Source organism: Oryctolagus cuniculus, chromosome X (genome assembly GCF_051225735.1).
Source record: "Oryctolagus cuniculus isolate XC-2025 breed Fujian yellow rabbit chromosome X, ASM5122573v1, whole genome shotgun sequence".
In the NCBI taxonomy this organism is placed as follows: Eukaryota; Metazoa; Chordata; class Mammalia; order Lagomorpha; family Leporidae; genus Oryctolagus; species Oryctolagus cuniculus.
The window spans coordinates 103,930,578-103,943,274 of NC_142888.1; the positions used below are offsets into that span (position 1 = coordinate 103,930,578).

The 12,697-nt window shown below is 38.5% G+C and overlaps 1 pseudogene; it reads right to left on the minus strand.

Moving 5' to 3' along the window:
• Positions 1–364: 364 nt before the first annotated feature.
• Positions 365–12,697, minus strand: part of LOC103351967 (WD repeat-containing protein 46-like) — a 78,913-nt pseudogene continuing 66,580 nt past the window's right edge.

Here is a 12,697-nt window from a genome sequence, read left to right on the forward strand (position 1 = left end):
CAAGACCTCCATCCTGTTTTCACTTAGGTGACAAGGGCTCTAGCACCTGGATCCTTCCTCTGCTGCCTTCCCAGGGGCATTTGCAGGGAGCTGGATTGGAAAGTGGAGTAGCGAGGATTTGAACAAGCACTCTGATATGGGATGCCAACATCATAAGAGGTGGCTTAACCCACTGCACAACAATACCTACCTCTAGTTCCTTTTCTCCCTCAGTCCCCAAATTACTTTCCTTTTTAATAATAACCACCCCAGGAGTCAGTAGAAGAAGGGCATACATTGTCCCTTCTTCATTGCAAAGAACAGTCATTTCCCTTCAAGTGATCTTGGTGAGAGATTGTGGTTCCCAACCATACTGGAGCCTGGGTCAGTGCACAAATCTGTCCAGGGCAGACAGCCGGGCCCAATTGGCTTGGCTTTCTCTTGCTTCTGCTCTTTCTGCTTCTGCTGCTACTGAAGTTTCTGCTGAACCTTGTCCCTATGCTTCTTGTATATGACTTTCTGCTTCCTCTTTACCAAGGTTGCTGTGGAGTGTGGCCCTTCTGCTTTGCCTTTGACTGGAAGAGAGCCTTGGTCTTTTGGTCATAGCTCAGCCTGTCTCCACTGCTCCTTTTCCTGCTTCAAATAGATGATATCAACCTCTGCTAGGGGTCATGGATCCTGATAAATGAGCTCTACAGGTGCATTCTCCAGCAAGGCCTTTACCCCACCTCCCAGTGCTGCTTCCAGCTCCTATACGGGTTACTCTCCAGACCATCAAAGTTGGGCTCAGCAGCTCTAGGGAGCGGCATGCTAGTGACGCCCTAACTCCCAAAGGGACAGAACTGAAGGCCATAGATATGTCCTGAGAGCTGGTGGGTGAAGTAAGGCTGCCCTATGGAAAGCAGGATGGCGCTGCAGGCCCTGACCAAATATGTATAGACAATGTTGCCCATTCCTGCAACCAACCAGCGGTCTATGCTGGCAGTGGGTCAGGTGCCCGGCTCCCTGGGTGCAGGGTTAGATCACTCAGAGGTGGAATGTCCCTCACAAGTCAGTGATCTCCAGCTGGTAGCATAGACTGGAAGTGGCAAAGTATATGCCTGTAGAAACTATTGCCATGGCCTGGATACCACCACAGTGACAGAGAATCTTCAACAGTAGCTCCTTTGTGGCTTAACTCTATAAAGACGTGGAACTATTACTATATCTGAGACGGATGATGGTATTGAATGTGTCCTGAGTCATGACACCAAGCCATCCAGCCTGAGCATTCAAAGCAGCCACAGTCTTCCCCACCAACACATCCAGGTAGGTCAGAAACCCCATCTCTGAAGCTGTGGCCAGGAGGAAGTGGAAGGGCGGGAACTCAAGCTGCATTACTTGGACACAGCAATGGAGCTCAACGCCCTGGTTGTCATAGATGTGAAGCCAGTGGTTCTGAGCAACAGCAAACAGAACCTCAGAATGAAGAAACTGTATGTCCATGACATTGATCGCACTCGTGAGCTTTTTATCATACACTCAAGGGCAGCCACATGACCCAGATGCCCTCCTAAAGCCAGGCGTCTCCCAGTTTACTTTTTAAATTTCCTTAGAATAGAATAATTTCTAGTGCTTTGGTGTGCATTGTATTTCTATGGGCAGTAATATTTGTCTTTGGAAATGACGGATATGTAAATAAATAATGGTAATCAAATTCTTTTAAAACGGTTTGCTTATTTGAAAGGTAGAGTTATAGAGAGAATGAGAGACGAGAGAGAGAGAGAGAGAGAGAGAGAGAGAATCTTCCTCCCACTGGTTTACTCCCCAGATTGCCACAATAGTGGGAGCTGGACCAGGCAGAAGTTAGAAGACTGGAATTCATCTGGGTCTCCCACATGCTATATAAAGGTCCATGCACATGTGTCATCATCTGCTGCTTTCTCAGGTGAATTAACAGTAATCTGGATGAGAAATGGAGCAGCCAGGACTCGAACCAGAGCTCATATGGGATGTCAGGAGTGAAGGCAGCGGTTTAAGCCTCTGTGTTACAAGGCTGGCCTGAAACAAGTTTCAAGTGTGTATTAGAACAAAGTGTATTAAAATGTTGCTTGAAATTGAGATATCAAATGTTTTATTTCATATTGCATTCATCTTTCTAAAAAAATTCCACATACACGGTTATTTATAAAAGTTGATATAAGTATTAAACTTTTAAAGCTTTAATACTTTGAAAGGAATCCAATGAAATAAAGTCTAAGGTGAGGAAAGATCCCACTTAAAGATACTACTTTACAATCATCCCACATTAATAGTCTGTTTGAAAGTTTTATTGAAAGATATAGTGTTTTAAACAATGATTTTGGTTTACTGGTTCTTGAACAATAATAATCATTATATAACTAAATTTCATTGTGCATTTGCTAGAATTATTGCCAAACATAGTACAAAAACCTTATATTGCAGTTATTCTCTCTTTCCTATCCATTATTTAACATCTCACTCCAAATATAGTTATGCATTTCAAATTGTAAGCATCCCTTAAAACCTTCAACCTGTACTCCTATTAAATTATGATGCTGTCTCTCTTTTCTTTTAGCCAAATATCTTGTGCCCATTCTTGGTGACTCCATTTAATCATGCCACTCATTTTGGCATCTGTCTCATTATCCTACTAAAAACAGTTCTCAGTCAAATCATCATTGTTTTTGAAGTGCCTAAATTCTATTGAAAATGTTTGTACTTATTTTACTTAACCTTCAGCATTGAGTACTGTAAGTCTCTCTCCTGGAATCATTGAAATTTTATTTATTTTCTCAGTTTCATTAAAAATCATGTACCCTGTTTCTCTCCTACTTCAACTGCTACAAACCCGAGTCTTTTCTAGGCTTATCTAACTTATCCTCTTTTATTAAAATCTGGAGTTCCATTTCCTTTGTAGGGTCTCCTTAATGAATCTGTATGTTTTTCATTAGTGAATCTCATTTATAAATATGTCCATGGATTTCTTTACAAACTACATTCACATGAGCTACAAATTTATATTTCAGCATGGAGAACTAAATTTCTAGATCCAAATTCCAATTTGGATTTCCTCTTTTATATATCAAAAGCAATTTTATCTCAACATGTGTAAAATCATACTCATGACCTTGTGCCCTCTCCTAACATGATTCTCCATGGTATCTTGTAGCAATCTCCTATTGAGTAAATCAAACAGATCAATTTTCATATCTCTTAGAGACTTATTTCTCAAAAACTAACTTCTGTAAAGCTTTGCTTGCTTTATGGCTTGAATATCTGTATGATTTTCTGTCTCTGCCATCATAATAGTTGCTTTAAAATGGTTGCTGACTAAAGAAATGAATGAATGCATTATTCAAAACAAAAAGGTATAAAAGTTTGGAGTGAATTTTCAAAAGATTAAGCAGGAATCTGAGTTGGATGATTTTGAGATAAAATAATATAAAAGAAAATTGGAAAGAAAATTTGGTTTCGGGTTATGATAAGCTTTGAGTTTGAATTTATTTTGTGGGTATTAGAGGCATTTAGTGTTTTTTTACTATTCTTTTTTGTTTGTTTGTTTTCTCAAGACATATACTGTCCTTTAGGAACTTTATTCTAGAAAGAGTTTAACGTTCTTCTAGAAAGAATTTAAAGTTCCTTTAGGAAATTTATTCTAGAAAGAGTTTAATTGATAAAGGGAAGAGAAATTTGTTATAATATTTGAATTCAGATGATATTGAAATATTACAGGCAAGAAATATGGATCTCCATAACTAAGGAATGTGATACAAATAGAAATGGAAAATAGATAAAAGAGAAATGGTGATTTTATTTACTTTTTATTCTAGTGCTTGTTGATATAGAGAAATTAGAGAATTAAGAGGAATTAAATATATTTTGAGATGATCTGGGTGGTAACAATAATAGAAAGAAGCATTAAATCCAAGCATTGCATTGCTTAAGTGTCTTCCTACCTGGCTGCAGCACATATATCAGAAAGTGGATATATACAAAAATTACTTGGTCATTTTACAAACTATTCTTCTTTATAACTTATATTTTGGCAATCACAATCACTCATCACCTAGAGATTTCATGGTCATGCTTGTTTTTTCCTGCTACTTGGACTAAAATGTTCGGTTCATAATGCTCACCATATCTTATCAATTTTAACCTCCTAAACCTTCTATCCAATTTTCTGTTATTTTTCTAATAACCTCTTACATGAACTATTTCAAGGTCTTCTAATCCATTTCCTGGTTTCCTGTGTCTCCTTTCAGGCATATGGATATTAGAAATGATACAAAGCAAGGGAAATGATCAATGTCTGGAAGTAGACTGAACTATGCTCAGATTGAAGCCCTGTTACTTTTATAAATTGTGCAACCTCTTTGTAGCCAGTTTCACCAATTATAAATGGAAGTTTGATCATTATATGAATTACAAACACATATATTTGAACTAACTTGGTGCCATAAGTTAGTGTTTGTTATTGTCATTGTTGTTATTACTCTTGTTCAATGTTTACTCTCATAAACATTAACTGTGCAATATCTGTGAAAAAATAAAATCTCTGAGCTTACTTTACTAATTTATGAAGTGAGTAAATTGATATTTACCTCAAAGTACTGTTGAAAAATTGTAAAGTAGAGAGTAGAGACACACGTACAGAAAATTGTGAAATACTGAGATATAAATGCTCACAAAATGTTACTTCACTGTTTTCCACTTCTCCCTTTAATCATTCCAAGTTCCCAAAATGTCAATACTTAATATGAACAAAGCAAACATTTCACAAAATATGATAGCTTCAAACTAAAAAGTAAAAATATCACACTCTCTCTCTCAAATCTAATTTTTTAAAAAAAGATTTATTTATTTATTTATTTGAATGGTAGAATTACACAGGAAGAGAGAGAGAGAGAGAGAGATCTTCCATCTGCTGGTTCACTCCCAAAATGGCTACAAAGGCCAGAAGCTGGGCAAATCCGAATCCAGGAGCTTCTTCTGGGTCTTCCAAGTGGATGCATGGGCCCAAGTACTTGAGTCATCTTCTGCAGCTTTCCCAGATACATTAGTAGGGAACCAGATCAGAAATGGAGCTGCCAGGACTCTACCAGCTTCCATATGAGATGTCAGTATCACAGGCGGTGGCTTCCCCTGCTATGCCACAGTGCTGGCCCTTCAAACCTCACTTTTAAATCTTAATATAGGGTATCTATATTTGTATGTATTTGTATCATTTGAAACAAATAAGGTAATATTAATCCAATACCTATGCATATTGGCTTTTTCACTTAACATGTTTTCATGATGTTTCCTATCAGTACTTGTAGATCTAATTTACTTTTAACAAGCGAATAGAGATACAATTTATTTCAATATTACAGTAACCATAATGTATATGTACCATAATAATTTGAATTCCTCTCATTTACTTACTAACGGACATTGTAGTTTATTTCATTTCTAATTGCTATAAACAAGCTGTAATGAAAGTAAATATCTTTCCTTTCGACCTCTTAAAAGTGACATTGGTCAAAAAGATTCTTAGAGTGGAATTAGCTGAATCAAATAGTATGAGTTTTTTTAAGATTTATATTTATTTACTTGAAAATCAGAGTTACACACAGAGAGAAGGAGAAGCAGAGAGAGAGAGAGAGAGAGAGAGAGAGAGAGAGAAAGAAAGTCTTCCATTCACTGGCTTATTCCCCAGTTGGCTGCAAAGGCCTGAGCTGCTCCGATCTGAAGCCAGGAGCTTCTTCTGGGTCTCCCACGTGGGTGCAGGGTCCCAAGGACTGGGGCTATCTTCTATTGCTTTCCCAGGCCATAGCAGAGAGCTGGATTGGAAGTGGAGCATCTGGGACCTGAACCGGCACCCATATGGGATGCTGGCACTGCAAGTGGCAGCTTCATCCGCTATGCCACAGTGCTGGCCCCAATAGTATGAGTTTAAAATGTGGGTAGATATTACAAAATATCTTTACAAATTTTTGCATATTTGGACTCTTTTTGGCATATGTTCATACTTTCACATATTTGTTAATCTCATAGGTAAAATATCTTTTAATATTCAATTCTTTAATTGTGAAGACCTCTGTGTTGCTTTATTTCTGCTTGTGTTTCTGTGAACTGCATAATAATATTCTTTTCATAAATGTGAGGTTATCTTTTACATTATTACATTTGTAGAAATATGCATATTATAAAATTCAGTTTTTCTGTTAAATGATTTTTAAATGTGAATAAATCAAATAATGAATGTGTTTCTAATATTTTCTCCATTTGTTATTTTGAAATTTTAACTTTGTTTATGTTTTATGCAAAGTATACCCATATTTATTTAAAATTTTACTGGACAAATGAATTGAAAAACCCTTGCTGGAACTGAACTAACACTATACTAAATCCTCATGGAATCTCATAAGTGATGGTTATTTACTTTCTCTAAACTAAAGCTTATAACACCAAACCCTAGGGGAACTTTTTCAAAGTTCTTCAGAGACCAAATCTCCCAGACTTGGAGTAAATATAAAACAAAATTTTCTTTTTAATTTATCCTATGGAAATACTCACGATTAAATGGCATCAAGCTGAAGCCAATTATTTGTGTTGAAGGAAACCTGTTCCTTCTTCCACCTCATTTAGGCTTGATAGAGACAATCTGTGAAATCTGTGAAAGTCATTCTTTTATTATGGCTAAACACTAAAATTCCTGTGGTGGCTCTGTGTGATTTATGAATGGCTATAAGCATAAGTCATGTAAGACAATAAAGTCTACACCACTTATAAGAATGACTCATGAGCTGCCATACTGTATGTAAGATTTATAAAGAGTATACCACAATTTTGTCACCTTGTTCCTAAACACATAAATGAACTTCAGGTAACACTTATCAGAGACAAAAATAGATAGGCTTACATTAGTTGAAGCTTACCACTTTATATGTGAACACCATGCGTGAAAGTACCTCAACATAAAGTCTTTCTCAACAATGGGGACATTTTTATTAAAGCAATTAGATATGACTGGGGGTACAGTATCTTGATTTGTGGAGGGAACAAAAACAAAAAGGACATTTTCATGTTAAAAAGTCTGACAGATCATGCATTAGTGCCTGGATTACTTTGCAGGATTTTATTACAAGAACTAAACATCTTTCTAAAAAATTACTTGTACTCTTTGATATAATAATAATGGTATGATATAGTTTGTTTCATTTTGAATCCTAATCTGTACTTCATACTAGATTACTAGATTGAAATAAGAATTAAAACTAATTTTTAGGTTTTTTAATGGTAGAAATTGGTAACCAAATGAACCAAGAATTCTATCATTATTTTTTTAAATTTTTAAAATTTTTTAAAAAAGATTTATTTATTCATTTGAAAGGCAGAGTTACAGAGAGCTAGAGGCAGAGAGAGAGAGAGAGGTAGAGAGAGGTCTTCCATATGTTAGTTTACTCCCCAGATGCCTGCAAGGGCTGGAGCTGTGCTGATCTGAAGCCAGTAGTCAGGAGCTTATTCCAGGTCTCCCATTCGGGTGCAGGGGCCCAAGGACTTGGGCCATTTTCCACTGCTTTCCCAGGCCATAGCAGAGAGCTGGATCAGAAGTGGAGCAGCCAGGTCTCAAACTGGTGCCCATATGGGATGCTGGCGCTGCAGGCAGTGGCTTTACCTGCTATGCCACAGTGCTGTCCCGAATTCTATCATTATTTACGTTTACTGAACTCTAATGTTCTTGAAGTTGGAGTGAGCAGTAACTGTGCCTACATTTTGGGAAAGTCCCATCCACATATTCCTAATATGAGTACTAATTTGAGAATGTTTTAAGAACTTTACAACATGCCATCGTGACGTTGAAGACATCCTGAAACCCTGCAAAAAATAAAAAAAATAAAATAACAGGCTTAGGAATCCATAGTTTATCCATTTAGCCCTCAGCAAGACAATCTTTGCCTTTTTTAGACCTTGCAATTAAAATATTTAAATATGGCACCAACAGGAAAATCAAATTCATTTCTCTTGGGGGATAGTGCATAGAATCTTCTGAAATGACACTTGCCATACTAATAGACATATGTACGAAGCTTACTAGCCACCCAACCTTCATTTTCCTATAACTATATCTGAGTTCAGTATTAACCAGAGAGTAATTTACCATCAAAAAGTCACAACATTGAGCTTCCCTGAGAAGGATGCCTTCTGGGTTCCTGTTTCACTGTGTTTCCCTATTGTATTCATGTCTTGCATTTTGTTTTATTGTGACTTAGAGGATGCAGAGAGATGAGAGGCAGTAGCCATCTAAAGATCACTTTGGGAGGTTTGTATAGAAGAAGGATATTTTTCTATCATGGATCAAACTTCAGGAAAGAGGAAACAGACTACCGCAGAGTCATAACCCATGGGCCTACCGGATCAAGCTTTCAGTGAGGAGGAAAAGGTTTTCTAACATCTCTCCTAACAAGAAGAATTCAACTGTAGACATGTTTTTTAATGAAATCAAATTTATTTGGGAGAAGAAAGTAAAATAAATAGGTGTGGGGAGCAACTCGGACTAGACTGTTACTCGAATTAAGACTTATTCTATGCATCTGCTCTCCACAATATGGTGCTGGGAGAGGAGGAAACAGCTTCTACACAGCTGCCTCCAGTTCAACCAATAAACAGCAGGACCTGCTCCTGATTGGAGGAGAGCAGCGTACTCGGCATGTGGGTAGCAGAGTTGGGATTGGTGGAAGAGGACTATAAAGGAGCAGAGAGACAACATGCACCGGGAACATCTAAGAGGAACACCTGTGCAGCCCCCGAGAGAGCTGGCCGGCGGTGTGCCGCTCCCCCGCGGAAGTGGGGAAAGTGGCAGGGGGAACCGCCCTTCCACGGAGGTGGAAGGGTCGGTAGCCAACCTGGGAAGAACCAGCAGCAAACCCGGGGAGGGCCGAGCAGGCAAAAGAACAACGCAGGGTCCTGTGTCGTTCCTCCGTGAAGAGGGGGAGCGACAAATAGGGTAAAAGCTATTTCTCATTTTTTAGCTGATATCTCTAACTGAAAAAAAATCAAATGATATGTAAAATTTCTTTTAAAACAATATGAAAGATTTAAACAGCCAAATAAAAACTACACACTTAAAATGAAAACTGCAGACATTTAAAAATATAAAATTAGGTTAACCCTGTTCATTTTATAATAGTTGCATGAAGATAATTCTACATTTAAATCAGTTTATCTACATATTTTTTCAACAGAACTCTATATTTTTCCACTTGAGTAATTATATATTACAAATAAATTTGTGCAAATAAAAGATAGTGTTATTCACCTGGGGGAGAGATTAGACATTTCACACTCTTGATTTTTCTAAATTAAAATAAATATCCCATACCAGGGAGAATAGGGTCTCTTGAGAGTTTTTACAGGCTAAGAAGTGAATAGTAGTATGCCTGCTTTCAAGTCATTCTAAATATAATCACATCAGTTCAAATATCAGAAAATAGATAAATCAATAAGTGAAATACTGATGAGTTTTCAAAGGGGGTAATCAGGATGGTGACAGATGTGACCATGATAAGACACTGATGCCTGAAGCACAGTGCTCAAAAGCAGGAAGAACCTGGCATAGCCATATATCTTGGTGACCCATCCAGAAGTTGCCTGACTATTGGCTTCACTGTTGGAACAGAGAGAAAGATCAAGGCAGAAATATGAAAATTGCATAGAAACCAGGAACACTTTTTAACAAAAGAGATTTATTTATTTATTTGAGAGGTAGAGTTACAGACAGACAGAGGGAGGGACAAAGAGAAACGACTTCCATCCGCTGGTTCACTCTCCAAATGGCCGCGACAGCAGGACTGGACTGATCCAAAGCCAGGAGCCAGGAGCTTCTTCTGTGTCTCCCACGTGGGTGCAGGGGCCCAAGCACTTGGGCCATTCTGCTGCTTTCCCAGGCCATAGCAGAGAGCTGGATTGGAAGAAGAATAGCAGGGACTCAAACCAGTGTCCATATGGGATGCCAGCGCAGCAGGCAGATGCCCCCAGGAACACTTTTGTTAAAGTTCCCAAATTCAATATAAAGCCAGGAATGAATCTTCTTGCATTCTTCAGTGATATTGACTGTTTTTGGGTCAGTCTAATAATGTTTGGATTAAAGAGGTGCTAAATCCTTCACTACTATCTTACTCATCTAGACTATAAACTAAGATCCATTTATCTGAATGACACTGGGCTAGAAATTCTCAGCATTGGAGTAGCTGCTTTGATACACTTGTTATTAGAGCAAACATGAAAATATGAAAGTGTTAGTCTATAATCATAATTCCCTTGACTTTATGGACATCCACACTTTAGTATGTTTTATGATACTCACCAGTCAGTTATACATACATATGTGTTTCTTTCTTTAAAGACTTATTCATTTATTCGAAAAGCAGAGTTGCGGACAGAGAGGGAGAGACAGAAGGAGATCTTCCATTTGTGAGTTCACTCCCCAAATGGCGGCAATAGGTGGGGCTGGGCCAGGTCAAATCCAGGAGACTATAACTCTATCTGGGTCCACCACATGAGTGGCAGGGTCTTAGTTGCTTTAATCCTCTTCGCTTGCCTTCCCAGGTGCATTAGTGGAGCGCCTCAGAATCAAAGTAGCACCCATATGGAATGCTGGTGTCCCAGGCGGTACCTTAACTTGAGCCACAATGCAGACCAACAATTGTGTTTCTAGATTTTACAGTTCTATTTGGATCTTACACATTTAATATGCCCATCATCCACCCAGTGACTCAAGCTAAATATTCCAGGAAACATCCATGGTTCCTCTTGTTTTCTTTCTTTCTTTCTTTCTTTCTTTCTTTCTTTCTTTCTTTCTTTCTCTCTCTCTCTCTCTCTCTCTCTCTCTCTCTCCTTCCTTCCTTCCTTCCTTCCTTCCTTCCTTCCTTCCTTCCTCTTTCTTTCTTTCTTTCTTTCTTTCTTTCTTTCTTTCTTTCTTTCTTTCTTTCATATTTATTTAATTTATTTGAAAGACAGAGTTACAGAGAGAGGTCGAGACTCCCCAGATGGCTACAATGGCTACAGTGGCACCGATCCAAAACCAGGAGCCAGGAGCTTCCTCCAGGTCTCCCACGTGGGTGCAGGGGCCCAAGGACTTGGGCCATCTTCTACTGCTTTCCCAGGTCACAACAGAGAGCTGATCAGAAGAGAAGCAGCCAGGACCAGAACCAGTACCCACATGGGATGCTGGCGCTTCAGGCCAGGGCTTTAACCCAATGCGCCACAGTGTCGGCCCCAGTTCCTCTTGTTTTCTAACTTCAGTTCCTTTCTTCTGCTTCATTTTAATTCTGTAATATGTTTCTTTTCTTTTAAAGATTTATTTATTTATTTGAAGGTCAGAGTTACACAGAGAGAGGAGAGGCAGAGAGGGAAAGAGAGAGAGAGGTCTTCCATCTGCTGGTTCACTCCCCAGTTGGCTTGGCTGCAATGGCTGGAGCTGTGCCGATCTGTAGTCAGGAGCCAGGAGCCTCCTCTGGGTCTTCCCATGTGGGTGCAGGGGCCCAAGGACTTGGGCCATCTTCTACTGCTTTCTCAGGCCATAACAGAGAGCTGGATCGGAAACGGAGCAGCCAGGACTTGAACTAGCACCCATATGGGATGCCAGCACTGCAGGCAGCAGTTTTACCCACTACGCCACAGCAGCGGCCCCTTTATTAGCTAATTTTAAATGTGTTCTTAATTTTTTAGTTTGATTTAATGCCTGCTTCAAAATGAAAATGTAATCTGCCTGGAAGGAAGGACTTTGTTTGCCTCATCCACTGTTGTAACTCAAGAACTAGAACAGTGCCTTGCACTAAGTAGACATATGACCAATGAGTGAAGTGTAACAATGTATGCCTTTTTTTAACCACAGATTTAATATCATTCCACTTCAGATCTTTCTGTATTCTATTTGATTTTTTCTCATAACACTATTCACTTCATATCATTTATCATTAGTTGAAACTATCACATTTACTTACTGGTTTCCTTTGTATGTTGTATATCCTTCTCAACTGAAATGTAAATACCATGAGAGCAAGGGTCCCATCTGTGTTGTTCACCACTGATAATTCAATATGCATACCTCATGAGTGTGGAACAAAATAAGAGCTCAATAAATATCTAGTGGTAAATGAATGAACTCTGGGAGAGTTATTTTCCCCAGGCATTAATATGTCAGTTAAGACACTGGAGTCTCATATTGGAGTGTCTGAATTTTTACTTGGCTCCAGATCCCAACCTCAGCTTTCCACTAACGCAGACTGTAAGTGGAAGTAGTGATGGCTCACATAATTAGATGGCTGACACCATGTAGGATCTTGGATTGACTTCCTGGCTCCCAACTTAGGCTCAGCCCAGCCCCAGCTGTTGGGAAATGAAACAGCAAATGAGTAGATGGAATCTCTCTCTCTCTGTCTCTGTCTCTCTCCCCCCCACCAAATAAGTAAATAAATAAATAAATCTTTTTAAAATGAATGGCTTCATATGATAGTTGTGGGAAGAAAAGATACACATTTTTTTTTTCACACTCAAATAACTGACACTGCAATTGAAGTCCTACTAAGGAAGTATTTGAGTAGTAAAATAATAACAGCAATTAAAATGTAAAGACAGCATATTTACACCATGCATTGTTTTAAGTGTTTTACATACATGAGCTCAATGTTATAATAACACTGTTAATATTTAATATCAATTCCATGTTAAA